Raw genomic sequence first — 13,299 nt, forward strand, 5'->3', positions numbered from 1 at the left:
GATTCTGATTTCTGGGCAATTTTGTTGGCTTTTAGATCATTCATTTAAGAAATAAAGAACTGATATCCTCAGGTGATTAAATTTTTATACTGTGATGTCAGGCAATAATACACACTTTAAAAGGTAAAAGTGAACTTAAGATGGATTCTTAGAACAAGGGATGTTAATTTATTTCAACTTTATTGACTGTTACTGGATGTGGCACAGACCAAACTTTTGTGCCTCATTTTGTTGTCCTTGCCCAACCAGAGAATCCCAGAACTGTAAACCTGGAAAAGACATTCCAGAGACCATTTGATTTCCTTCCCTGATCTCAGGAAGGGGAGAACCCAAATCTTCCAGGCAATTCATTCATATTTTTCTTGAACATCTGCAGAGTTAGAGACTTAAAACCTTAAAAGGAAACTTATTTTGCTACCAAGTAAAAGTAATTGTTACATGAGTTGCCTGTGACTCCCTAGTAAAGCCATATACTGTACACATGCAGAATTTCCTAATTCTCACAAAAGCCTTACAATTTTTTTGTCTATTTTACAGAGAAACGGGGCTAGAGACAGTAATTTAACCAAGGCCACACTTCCTTTATGTTGCTGATCCAGGATACACATTCAGGTTCTGTCATTAACCCAGTAATTTCTTAAAGGTAATGTATTTACCTCCAAAAGGAAAACAATAAAATCAATAAACACAAGCCTGAACCTATGTTCCAGGAAAAGAGTTTCCTTGGACAATATAAATTAGTGATGAGATGATCACACTAGGTAATTCTAAATAAAAGAATATTCCACATAGGATAATCTAGAACCTCAAATCTGGCCTCTTTTAAATCAAATGTTTGTGTGGAACACATTTGACTACAAATCTCCAAGATTTCATCTGCCATCTGTTTCAACCCCCCAAACAGCAAACACACACACGAGAGCGCGGGCGCTCAAGCCTTGTAGGGATAAAGTTCCAGGTCTTTCTTTGGTCATCAGTTTCGAGACTTCCAGAATCGCAGATGTGTGTATGCCTGCGTGTGACTAAGGAAAAGAATAGCTGAATCACATCTGAAAGCGAATTTTCTCAAATTAAAAAATCTCTAACAACCAGGCATCCCAGCAGGTCTTCTCCCCAGACTAACCCAATCTACTCCCCCTCCCTCTCCCCGGTCCATGAGAAATAAACCCGAAGGCCGAAGGTAGAAGGGGCGACATCCTGGCCCGGGCTCCGCTTTCTGAAGCCCATCGGGGCCCGGAATCCACGGTGCCAGATGGTCCCTGCTGTTGGCCGGGGGAAACGGAGAGCTCTCCGTTCGCGAGCAAGAGCAGGGCGTGGAGGTGAAGACAGCCGGAGTTCACCAGGGGCCGCGGCAATCAGACGAGGGTCTAGGAAAATGTTACTGAGAGCCTTTGCACAGATTGCAGAGGCGTGCTGAGCGAAAATGAGCACCTCTCGCGCACACTTGTCCCCCACCCCACCTCTCTACACCGCCGAGCCGCATCAGCCCGCCAGCCTGCTAAGCGGAAGGCAGCGCGGCTCAGGGCCGGGCCCTGGCCCGCGCATGCGCCACAGTCCCTCCTCCGCTCCCGGCCCCCCTCCCCTCCCTCTTCCCCGCGGGTCTGGGGCGGCGGCGGCGGCGGCGGCGGCGGCGCGGTGACGTCAGGGCGTTGGGGCAGCTCCTGTGACAGACGGAGCTGGAGCGGCGGGGCGGCGGCGGAGTCCAGCGGCCGAGATAGCGAGTGAGCGAGCGGACGAGCAGCGACCCCGGGGTCCAGGGAGCGAGAAGAAGAAGGAGGGGAGCGCTCGGGCGCGAGCTTAGAGCCACCGCGAGCGCCGGGCTTGGGCTCGAGCCCCGGAACGGCTGAGGAGCCCGCCCGCTCCCCTCCCCTCCCCCTCCCCGGGACCGGGCCCAGCGCGCCATCCTCCCCCTCCCTCCTCCCCTCCCTCCCTCCTTCCTCCCTTCCCTCTCCCTCTCCCCCTCCCCCGCCGGTGGATGGGAGTGAAGGACGGAAGAGGCCCTGCGGAGGCGGCGGTGCAGCGCTCCGGTAAGACGGGCGAGGGTCTGCGCCCTCCCTTATGTCTCCTCCACCGCGCTCGGGCGGCTGCGGGCCGGGCCCGGCGGCCTGACGATGTGGCTGCGCCGGTCCCCTCCCTCCCATTCTCCCCTCCCCCTGCCGCCGCCTCCTCCTCCTTCTTCTTCTCTCCTCGCTCTCAAAATGGCGGCCGCGACGGCCGTTGAGTGAGAGACACGGGAGGAGGGGGGGACAGGCCGGGTAGGGCGCTGCCCTCGCTCCCCTCCTCCCTGGCCCGGGTTCTGGGGGTGCCAGGGCCGCCGCGGCTCCACCCGCGGCCTTCCCCGGGAAGGGATCGCCTTCCTCCCTTGGTGACTTAGCAAGAAAAGTATTCTTGGGTAGGAAGGGCGTGGGGAGCAGGTCGCTCTCAGATCTTGGGGAGAGGGTTCGGCTCTCCTCTCCCTGTCCGCGGGAGAGAAGCTCCGCAGTCCCCACCCCGCCCCGCGGCTGGCGCTCAGGGACCGGGCTCAAGCCTCCTCGGCACTGTCCACCGGCCTGCAAGGCGTTCCGTCCCCCACCTGTCCTTAGGATGGAGTTGACCTGAGAAGGATGGTCCAGCCTTTCCCTGGCCCCCCTATGCGGTGGTTCAGCCCCTGCACCCACTGAGGAGGAGCGGCCTGACCCCACCGAACCATCCGCAGCATCCACCCACCAAATCCGGCAGGATTTTCTTTTCTGCCGTCGGCTCCTTCAACGGGAGCTGCCTTTTGACGTTGTAACACTGAGCTTCGAGGCCCTCAGCCATTCTCCTTCGAATCTCCCCACTCGTATAGGAAACGCAGTGCCTGCCTTAACCTCCCAGGTGAGAAAATGCCTTTGAGATGGTGGGCAAATTTTAACAGTACGTCTCTAAACAGAAGAGTGGAGAGGAGGAGGAGGTTTTTCAGTATCTGAGACAAGAGCGGAAGGTGGCTTGGCTTTATTTGTTGTTCTGCCTTTCTTCCGTGACTTAGCAAGAAACTCCTTGGAAGGAAGACGGGAGATTTTCTTTTTGGGTTGCCTTTTGGGTCCAGTCTATATCAGTCTTTTGGTTAAGAAATTTTGCTTTGGAAGCGAAGAACCAGATTTGTGGTCTCCGTTCTCAATGGGCGATGTCATGCCAAGGTCCCCCCCTCCCCCTTTCCTTAAGAGGCAATCGGGAGAGAAGAAAGATGTTACTGTTATTCCGACCTCTACTTTAACACACAATCCTTGAGATTTATAAGGTTTTAAAGGCTAAACAAAACAATTGTGCCGTTTTTGGTAATTCTATTTTTGTTGGGGGGTGGGTTGTTTTGTGTGAATTTCATTCTGAGCCTAGGGCGGAGGAAACCGTGCTTGGGCCTTTCATACCAGTAATGTCATCTCTCCCCTTTTGCCACGGTAGTATTTGCTCGAATTTTTTTTTTTTAATTCCTTTTTTGCTGCAGCAGAGCTTGATTGCTGCGGGGTTCAGTCTTTTAATCAGGAAAAATGTCCTGGTTGGGTAGGTCGTTAGTGATATAATGTTGAATATATTAAAAGCTTTTACTTAAAGAATTCTGATTTGGGTCTGAGGCATTAGCTACCTTTTAATCTCTCGTGGGTATCTTTCAGGACACAGTTTTGCAAAATAATTGGCAGTTGCAAATTGCAGTTTTTATTAAAGCATAAGCGTGGTCTCTGTTTAGGGTGATTTATTCTTTCATGTTCTATTATAAATGATCATTGTTTGGATTGTTCACAAGGGGAGGATCTATCTCCTAAAACAAAGCTGTTATTTTTATAAATCAGAATGGAACCTAATTTTTCACAAAATATTTCTGTTTATCTTGATTTTGATGGAGCTAGCTCTATTTCAGTGCCTCTCCCACCTCTTTTTTTTAAAAAATGGGCTAATATTTGTGGATGCTGTGAACAGCCATTGAGCTGAGGAGACTGGGTGGAGTAAGAGAGCAGAAGCTGTGAAATGCTAGATTGCCCTTTCATAGCATTTTTCTCTTGCTTATATTTTGTAAGGTTATTTGATGCTAATTGGTGCTACAACAAAGGCATTTCTATGTAGTAAATCTTAAAATCTCATGTTTTTAGTTTCTACCTTTTTTTTTGCAAGGTGGAGTAAAAAGCAGTGTCCCTGCTCTAAAGCAAATACTTATTGTCTGTATATTACCTGTATGTATATATACACATACATATACATATATACACACTTCTTAGTATTTTTTATTGTTTTAGTTAAGTAAATGTAAATTAACAAATGCCAGAAATATTTGGCAAAAAATAGTAGAAATATTGCAAAAATCTAATGAAGACATTATAGATGTTTTCTTTAACTTTAGTTTGCATTAAAACAGTAAAATCTGTGATTTTTAAATAATGAACATCAAAGTGAGTAAGAGAGAATAAGGTTATTTGTGTTAAATGCTCTTTATATAGACCCTTTCTCTTGTGTTGTCCTTTGGAAGAGATCTTGTAGTAAGGTACTGCCCTAAGAGAGGGTAGGTCATTATAATGTCTTGTATCCAGCATTCATGTGAATATATGTTCTCAGAAGGATGTCAAATTGATGTTGTAAATGTGGTTTTGATGGGCCTTAGGACTGTTTGTCAGTGTATGATACATTTTTATATTTTTGTTATTTTTAACGTGATTAAAAAGTAGAAGGGTTCATGTGGCAAGGAATGAGGTCTAACATATCCTAACCCTTAGTGTTTGTAGCTATAAGAGTGTACTAAGAGCCGAGATTTTTCAGTAGATTACTAGTTGATTAGGAGTTTAAAATAATTTGACTTAAGTATGAGAGCTTTTACTTCCAAATGTGTATCTGGATATGTTTCTAATACATGTGGCAGAATCTTTTGCTTAATTTGGAGATCAATTTTTAAAATTCTTAATAATCCTATACTTATGAAACTTTTAATGAGATTGGGATGGATTAATTTTTTAGTAGAATTACTTGGTATCTTTTTTTCCAAATACAGTTACTCTGGTATATAAAAAATTTAGAGATGTTTCTAGAAGGGAGAAATCAGTATAATAATTTTTGGTTTTCCAGCTAGAACATCCATGTTTCATTGTTTATATATATATTTTCAGTGTAAATGTTTCTCCCTCTTAGGCAATAAATGATACTGTATATGTGACTTTATCTTACAGCTCATATTTTCAGTGTCCAAGAAAAAAGAGGATCTTTTTGTTTACCTGTGATTCGTATTATTCACAATTTGTCCTCTTAATTAGTAAGCCATAGAAACTATGGGAGTTATCATCATTAGGATGCAGATACCTTAAAAGACAAACACAAAGTAAAACCTTAGGACAATCGAAATGAATTTTCCAATTCTTCCCATTGAGTTCTAAAGCAGTGAGTCATGCACTCTTCTGCCAAAGGGACTTGAGGCTCTGTTGGTTTAACCACGCCTGTCATGTCTGCTGTGGTCCTAAAAGAGATTTCTTTATTTGCCTGTAACTTTCTGTTGTGAAAATATTTCTTTATGACTGGTAATCAGTTTTCATACACTTTGGAAAAAGAGATAGTTTAAAGTAGAAATTCTTTGCCACTTTTACTGTACAACTTTTTTTATATATAACTTAAAAAGTTGCTCTATGAAAAATAAAACTATACAAAAACAAGAAACTGATGATATATGACTTCTGAAAAGAAAAAGCAAACCTGTTCTCCTAGTGCTTAGCTGTAGAGTGACTCTTAGTTGCTGAAGGCCAAATGTTTTGAGAAATGTGTATTTCATGAAGAAAGATGCTGTATTATATAAGCCTATTACTAGGTTAGTGCAGTGAAGGCTTTCTGAGTTGTTTCAGCTTTGTTGCTGGTTTGACACGGCACTTTGGCTAGTCATTTAAGTGGAACCTTAGTTTAATTTCTGCTGTGTGTATAATTTTTAATCTTGTCATGGCAGTTAAACATTTTAATTGTTACTTGTGAAATGCTTTATAGTCTTTGGATGCAGATACTATAAGGACTTGCTATTTTGATCTGTTGTTTTCTCTTTAAAAGATGGTGGCTTTTAGTTGAAACTTACCTAGTTAGATTGATCTGTGCTTTTGTGTAAGCTGGAAAACTATCCTTTGAAGGTACTGTCATCTAACATTTTGAACATTTTCCTAGAAGTTTGTAAACGTATTGAACGTGGCATTTTGTCTACGGCCATACCACCCTGAACGTGCCCGATCTCGTCTGAACGTGGCATTTCATTTGTTCTGTCAGGTACTTTTTGTGAAAGACTGGTATTTTTATGGATAAGAGAACTAAAATGTAGAGAATTTCTTTTCTCAAGGTCACATGTTGGGTTAGTAGCTAGAATGAGGTAAATACTGTAGTCAGTGGACTACTTGGGTATTGCCTTGCATAATCAACATTCTTTTTTCTTTTGACAAAGTGGACTCTTTTCATAACTTTTTATGTTTGCTAATTTCTTTTCTAAAATGGTGAGAACTGGTAGCATTTATTGCCTGTATCATTTAAATTGGCATTTATTCACATGATCTTATATTGCTGTTTTGCTTGTATAAGGCATTTGAATGGGAACTTCCAGAAAATGCCTAATACAGCTTTATCATAGTATATTTATAGTAATGCTGCATACATACAAGTAATATTAATAAGTTAATATTAAATCAATATTTAAGTACATTTAAATATTTAAGTATATTTATTTAAGGGGTTCAGTTCAGTTCAGTCGCTCAGTCGTGTCCGACTCTTTGCAACCCCATGAATCGCAGCACATCAGGCCTCCCTGTCCATCATCAACTCCCGGAGTTCACTCAGTCTCAACGTCCATCGAGTTGGTGATGCCATCCAGCCATCTGATCCTCTGTCATACCCTTTTCCTCCTGCCCCCAATCCCTCCCAGCATCAGGGTCTTTTCCAGTGAGTCAACTCTTCACATGAGGTGGCCAAAGTACTGGCGTTTCAGCTTTAGCATCATTCCTTCCAAAGAACACCCAGGGCTGATCTCCTTTAGAATGGACTAGTTGGATCTCCTTGCAGTCCAAGGGACTCTTAAGAGTCTTCTCCAACACCACAGTTCAAAAGCATCAATTCTTCGGCGCTCAGCTTTCTTCACAGTCCAACTCTGATATCCATACATGACCACTGGAAAAACCAAAGCCTTGACTAGACGGACCTTTGTTGGCAAAGTAATGTCTCTGCTTTTGAATATGCTATCTAGGTTGGTCATAACTTTCCTCCCAAGGAGTAAGCGTCTTTTAGTTTCATGGCTGCAGTCACCATCTGCAGTGATTTTGGAGCCCCCAAAAATGAAGTCTGACACTGTTTCCACTGTTTCCCCATCTATTTGCCATGAAGTGATGGGACCAGATGCCATGATCTTACTTTTCTGAATGTTGAGCTTTAAGCCAACTTTTTCACTCTCCTCTTTCACTTTCATCAAGAGGCTTTTTAGTTCCTCTAGGGGTATTAATAAGTAAATAAACACTTTTTAAGTTTGATTGAGTATGGGGTTCTGTGTAAGGAAATGTGCTATCCTGTAGTTCTTTGTAGTGGCTAACTTCCAGGGATCTCTCTGGAATTAAGGTGAATAAAGGAAAAGTGTTCATATTTCCTGTACAGAGATTTTATGTTGTCCCAGGAACAAGGTAGCACTTCCGAAATAGTTGTTTCAGGGCCACAGAACACTCACCTGTAAGAAGTGAACTTACCCAACTAGACAAATTGCATTTGCATTTCTGCTCATTGCATTTCAATTATCTGTTCCTTGAGCTCTTATGTGCTCACCAGAATTACTGACAGTTAACTGAGGCAGATAAGAATTTTCTGAGAGACTCTTTTGATAACTGTGAAATTAAGAATCTGGGAAATTTTTAAGGAATTTAGTTGAAAGCTTATGTTTTTAAGGATTTGCATGTTGTAGATTTAATTCATTTTTAATCTGTGACAAAGATACAAGGATATGTTTTATGATACTAGTATTTTGTGTGTGTAAGGCATCTATTTTATCTCTTCATCTTTCCTTCCATGTTTGTTTATTTTATGAAAAATATACTGACTGCAGAAGAAAGGAAGGTGAAGATTAAGAGTCAGTTGTATTGGGAACTTCCTGATGGTCCAGTGGTTAGGCTTCTGGGCTTTCACTACTGAGGGCCTGGGTTGGGGAGCCCACAAGCTGTGCGTTGTGGCCAAAGGAAAAAAAGTTAATTATATTGATTATTTACTATTATTCTTGTTATTTTATTTTTAAAGGGTAAAAGCACTAGCAGAAAAAATGAGACAAAGCTGTCGACTAAAACCGAAATGAGTATTTTAGATTCTGATCCTGCTCCATCATTTTTGTCAGCTATGGAAGTGTGTTAGTCGCTTAGTCATGTCTGACTCTTTGTGACCCCCGTGGACTGTAGCCTGCCAGGCTCCTCTGTTCATTGGGATTTCCCAGGCAAGAATGCTGGAGTGGGTTGCCATTCCCTTTTCCAGGGGATCTTCCTGACCCAGGGATTGAACCCAGGTCTCCTGCAGTACAGGCTTTACTGTCTGAACCACTAGGGAAGTCTCTGTGAGCCTTGAGCAATAAGCCTATTTTTTACCAGTAAGTGGATAATGTTGACAGTATCTAATTCATAGGGTGGTTGCTATTATTGGATAAAAGGCCTCTAAATCCTTTAGTAGATATTTTTTATTGTTAGAGACTTTAAGAGAATTAGCATACTGTTTACTCATAAAAGTAAGCAATAATATAGCTCTTATAGTTTTAAGTATATTTCTTAAGAATTTTCAAAATTTCTTAATAGGCAAGAAGTGCTGTGTAAATCAATGCCAAATGGACTAACTGTTTTTTAATATAAAATTATATTGCTTGCAAGCATTTTATTTAAACTGCAGAGTGTATTTGTATCTTTATTTTAACAAAGCTTTTATTGGTACTTCTTTTTTTTTTAAGTAATGTGCTTATTGTATTTGGCCTGTACTGGGGCTTTGTTGGCTTAGTTGCCTGACGCATGTGCAATCGTAGCTCCCCAACCAGGGATTGAACTCGTGTCTCCTGCATTGGAAGGTGAATTCTTTAGCACTGGACCATCAGGGAAGTCCCTTATTTGTACTGTTAAATATTAAATAACTCCACATTTTTCCTTCTTTTTTAGAATACCTTTTTATTTTGGGATAATTTTAGATGTGTAGACAGGTTGTAAAGATAGTGCAGAGAGTTCTTATATATACCCTGCCCCTAATTTCCTCCACTGTTAACATCTTATATTTCTGTGGTACATTTGTCAGTCTTGGTATTTCCTATTAGCTAAACTCCAGACTTGATTTGAATTTCGCTGGTTTTCCTTTAATGGCCTCGTTCTGTTCTAGGTTTAATCCAGGGTACCACCTTGCAATTGGTTGTCTTGTATCCCCAGTCTCCTCTGGTCTGTGACAGTTTCTCAGTCTTCCCTTGTTTTCCATGACCTTTGCAGTCTTGAGGTCCTGGTCAGGTATTCTGTAAAATGTCTCCCAAACTGGGTTTGTCTGATGCTTTTTCATGATTACAAGGGTTGTGGATTTTCAGAAAAAAATACCGCAGAGGTGAAGTACACTTCTCATCACATCATGTCAGAGGCTGCGTGATGCCCACAAAACATCACTGGTGATGCTAACCTTCATCACTTGGTTAACGTAGTGTTTGTCAGTTGTCTTTTAAAGTTATTATTTTTCCTTTACCTTTTGGAAATGTGTCCAGTTACATGCCCTGGTGAGGGGAGTATCAGTTTACACGTGTCTTTTGGAATTCTTCAGTAAGGCAGATTTACCTCCTCTTCCCCTTTTATTAAAACAATTTACATCCATCAAGAAAATTTTGTTTAGGATTTTAAATATTAATTTAAGTAATCCTCGTTTTATTCACGTATTGTTTAAAACATTTTAACAGTGGTTTGAAGAATAAAGATCAGAGAAAGTCTTTGAAGGAGCTACATTTAAGTGAATTATATATCCCTGTAGAAATTATTCTGAGAGTAAAGTTCAGTGTTGGGATTTTAGAGAAGAGCTCCACATTTTGGGACTTGTTTGGAGGGAGACTGCTGTGATCTGAGAAGCAAAGCAAATAAGGCATCTTATTCATCTGTGCTGTGCTACTATTTGAATCCACCTTGTTCTTCCCTTTCCCTCAGAAAACTTGTAAATACTGAAGCGGGAAACAAAATATTTTTGACTGACTGGACTCTTTAAAAACAGAACTAAGATCTATGTCCTGAAGGAGATTTACTTTATATTAAGGAGAATTTATAATTTGAGTGCAAGATAAGTCTTGAGCATCGCAGTTATTACAGTTCTTGGCAGTTTTTTTTTAATTTATTTTTACTTTATTTTTTAAATATTTATTTATTTGGCTGTGCCAGGTCCTTGTGGCATGCGAACTCTTGGTTGCAGCATGTGGGATCTAGTTCCCAACCAGGGGTCGAACTCAGACCCCCTGCATTGGGAGCTCAGAATCTTAATCATTGGGCCACCAGGGAAGTCCCTAAAATTTATTTATTTATTTTTAAAAATGAATTAAAAAGTTTATTAGCCATAGAAAAAAAATCGATTCTTTAATTCTTATTAAGTTCCCTGTAAAACAGTAAACTTGCAGAAAATTTGTTCCTCATGAACAGAAAATCACTATGGTTTTGGTCCAAAATATGTTGGGATTTTTTTCCTTTCTTCAGATGACAGACAGATGGATGTAGCCGAATCTATGAACGAGTGTACTTGCCCCAAATGTGCAACATAAATACAGAAGCGATGAACAGAAGACTCATAACCACTACTGGAACAGGGCCCACTTTGAGCCCTGGTGAATCCTCTGTGTTGAATCGTCACATCCCCCCAGTGCCCGCTGAGGTCGTAAGGCCTGCGCTCCTTGTTCCACAGCTGGCATTCTTCCTCTGCCGGATGGTGGATCCCGCTGACCGGGCCGCCACTGCTTTGCTGGGAGAGCGCCCTGAGGAGCCCATGTTAGTGCCACTGGGAGCCGGGCCAGGCATGTTGAAGACAGGAGGGTGGCAGGGAGCCGAAGTGAACTGCAGAGGAGCGATAGAGCCTCGAAGCCAGAGCTAAAATTTATTTTTAATTGAAGGATAATAACAATATTGTGTTGGTTTCTGTCACATGTCAACATGGGTCAGTCATAGGTACACATATGTCCCTTCCCTCTTCTGCCTCCCTCCCACCTCCCACCCCATCCCACTTGGCAGTTGTTTTTTTTTTTTTTTTTTTGGCAGTTGTTTTTAAATCTTGCCCTTCTACTGTATTACTTGTACAAGGAATATCATTAGGTTTCAACTTTTAAAACCCTTGTCCAATACCATTACTTATTTTTGTTTCTCTTCTAAATTTTCATCAATTTTTCTGTCCAGCAAACATTTATTTAGATATATTCTAAGCATTGGTGATGCAAACATGATTGTCAGCACTTGCCCTCAATGATCTTAGAATTTATAAACACATATTTAACGTGCAAAGGTAGAACAATAATGCTAAAATCACAATATATACTTGGCAAGATGTTTTCAAGGAGATCTTCACAAAGATGTTGGTTAAACATTTTTGAAGAAATCGTGTCATGTTGTTTGGAGAATTAATTTGTACCTAGTCTCAGAAGTACCCCTTAGTTGGTGAGGAAGTTACATGTAGTTGTAGTTCAGTATGGCTGGAGTGATGATGAGTATAGAGAACACTGCCCTGATCTGACCTCTAAAGCCGGGTGGCACGTGGACCATTTTCATTTGTAGGCTCGTCTTAGACTCACGCAATGCAAATTCCATGGTTGAGGGGGCATCAGGGGCTATCTGCGTTTTCTGTAAGCTTCCAAGTTGATTGTTTTTGAGAAGAACTCTTTTTGTCCTTGAGGTGGCAGAGGGTGATTTTAATTTGTGATAAGTGACATCATTAGATTTCCCTTTTAAAAAGACAGCTGTCAGCATTGTGGGAAATGCAGCTATGGAGTGGATGGAGGCAGATAGGCCTGTGATAACTATTTAAGAGACAGTGAAGGTTTAAAGAATGGATTCGAGAGAGATTGAGTATGTATAAATTATTAACCGATTTGATATGGGAAGTGAGACAAACAAGGAATGAAGAAGGTGAAGAATTGAGAATTGTTTGTTTTGGTTTGCGCTGTTGAGCAAATATGGGTGTTTGGAAGCAATGAGAAAGAGTTGAAGGAGAACCAAGGTTGGGGGAAGTTTTTTTGGTTGTTGTTGTTTGTGTATGTTTTAACAGGGTAACCATTAGGTGTATTGGAGACTTGAATTCTAAAATATTTTTTTGTTGTTGTTTTATATCTATCAGTATAATTAATAGTAGATTTTTTTAAATTTTTGCTTACTAACCTTATGAGGTATTAATTCATTCTTTTATTTTATAATTAATTCATTTCATTTCATAAAATTCATTCTTTCATCAGAATGTATTCAGTGCACTCTTATGAGAACTGTGCTGAGGTGCTGGAAGGTACTCCAGACAGGGGACAAGCAGTAGTAAAATAATAAAGGTGTCAAAGTGAGGAGAGGGAAGGCGTGCATTACAAGGTACTCAGTGTTAACTAGAGTTTGAGCAATGTGGGGCTTGATTAGAAGTAAGACTTGAAATGTGGAAAGGGACCAGATACTAATCAAAGACCTTATACACTGTTAAGCATGTGGACTTTGGGAAATAGGTGCAGCATAATGCAGTGATTAGAGGCCCTGACTTTGGAGATCAGATGCATGTGTTCAGCTCTGCTACTTACATAGCTCTGTTGCACTACACACACACATACACAGAGTATAAAAGCTCCTTATTTAAATCTTCATAGGTAGTTATGAGGAGTAAATGAACACTTCTGAAACACTTAAATCAGTGACTAGCATACAGTAAGTGGTATTTAAATAAATGTTAATTAAAAACTAGTGTGCCAATGAACAATTGTTTTTAAGTTAAGTGATATGGTCAGATTGTATTTTAAATAGATAATTCTAGGGCTGAGTATAAGATAAATGTTAATAGGTCAAGACTAGATTTAGAAAGACCTGTTGGAATTAAATTAGGCCAGTCCAAGGACTTCCCTGGTGATCCAGTGGCTAAGACTCTGCACTCCCAGTGCAGGGGGTCTGGGTTTGATCCCTGATAAGGGAACTAGATTTCACATCCCACAAGTAAGAGTTGTGCAACTATTAATCAAAGATCCTGTATGCTGCAACTAAGACCCAGTGCAGCCAAACAAGCAAATATTCTCAAATAAATAAGTAAATTAGTCCAGTCCAGGTGAGAGCTGATGGTGTGAACTGTGGTGGTACTATTTAGGACAGACAG

The 13,299-nt window shown here is 41.2% G+C and overlaps 1 protein-coding gene and 1 pseudogene across 2 annotated transcripts in view; one reads left to right on the forward strand and one right to left on the reverse strand.

Annotated features, from left to right (window-relative positions):
- The first annotated feature begins 1,608 nt into the window (after window positions 1-1,608).
- The window catches only part of PAFAH1B1 (platelet activating factor acetylhydrolase 1b regulatory subunit 1), a 67,530-nt gene continuing 55,839 nt past the window's right edge, over window positions 1,609-13,299 (forward strand). The window contains exon 1 of one of the 2 annotated variants that reach the window (XM_027519381.1): window positions 1,609-2,027. The gene's annotated coding sequence lies outside the window, so the exon portion shown is untranslated. Of the gene's footprint in view, window positions 2,028-2,582; window positions 2,857-13,299 lie in introns of those variants that run through there. The other variant, XM_027519382.1, reaches the window with a different exon arrangement.
- LOC113878369 lies at window positions 10,659-11,069 on the reverse strand (annotated as a pseudogene).

The sequence above is a fragment of the Bos indicus x Bos taurus genome, chromosome 19, assembly GCF_003369695.1.
Source record: "Bos indicus x Bos taurus breed Angus x Brahman F1 hybrid chromosome 19, Bos_hybrid_MaternalHap_v2.0, whole genome shotgun sequence".
Taxonomy (NCBI): Eukaryota; Metazoa; Chordata; class Mammalia; order Artiodactyla; family Bovidae; genus Bos; species Bos indicus x Bos taurus.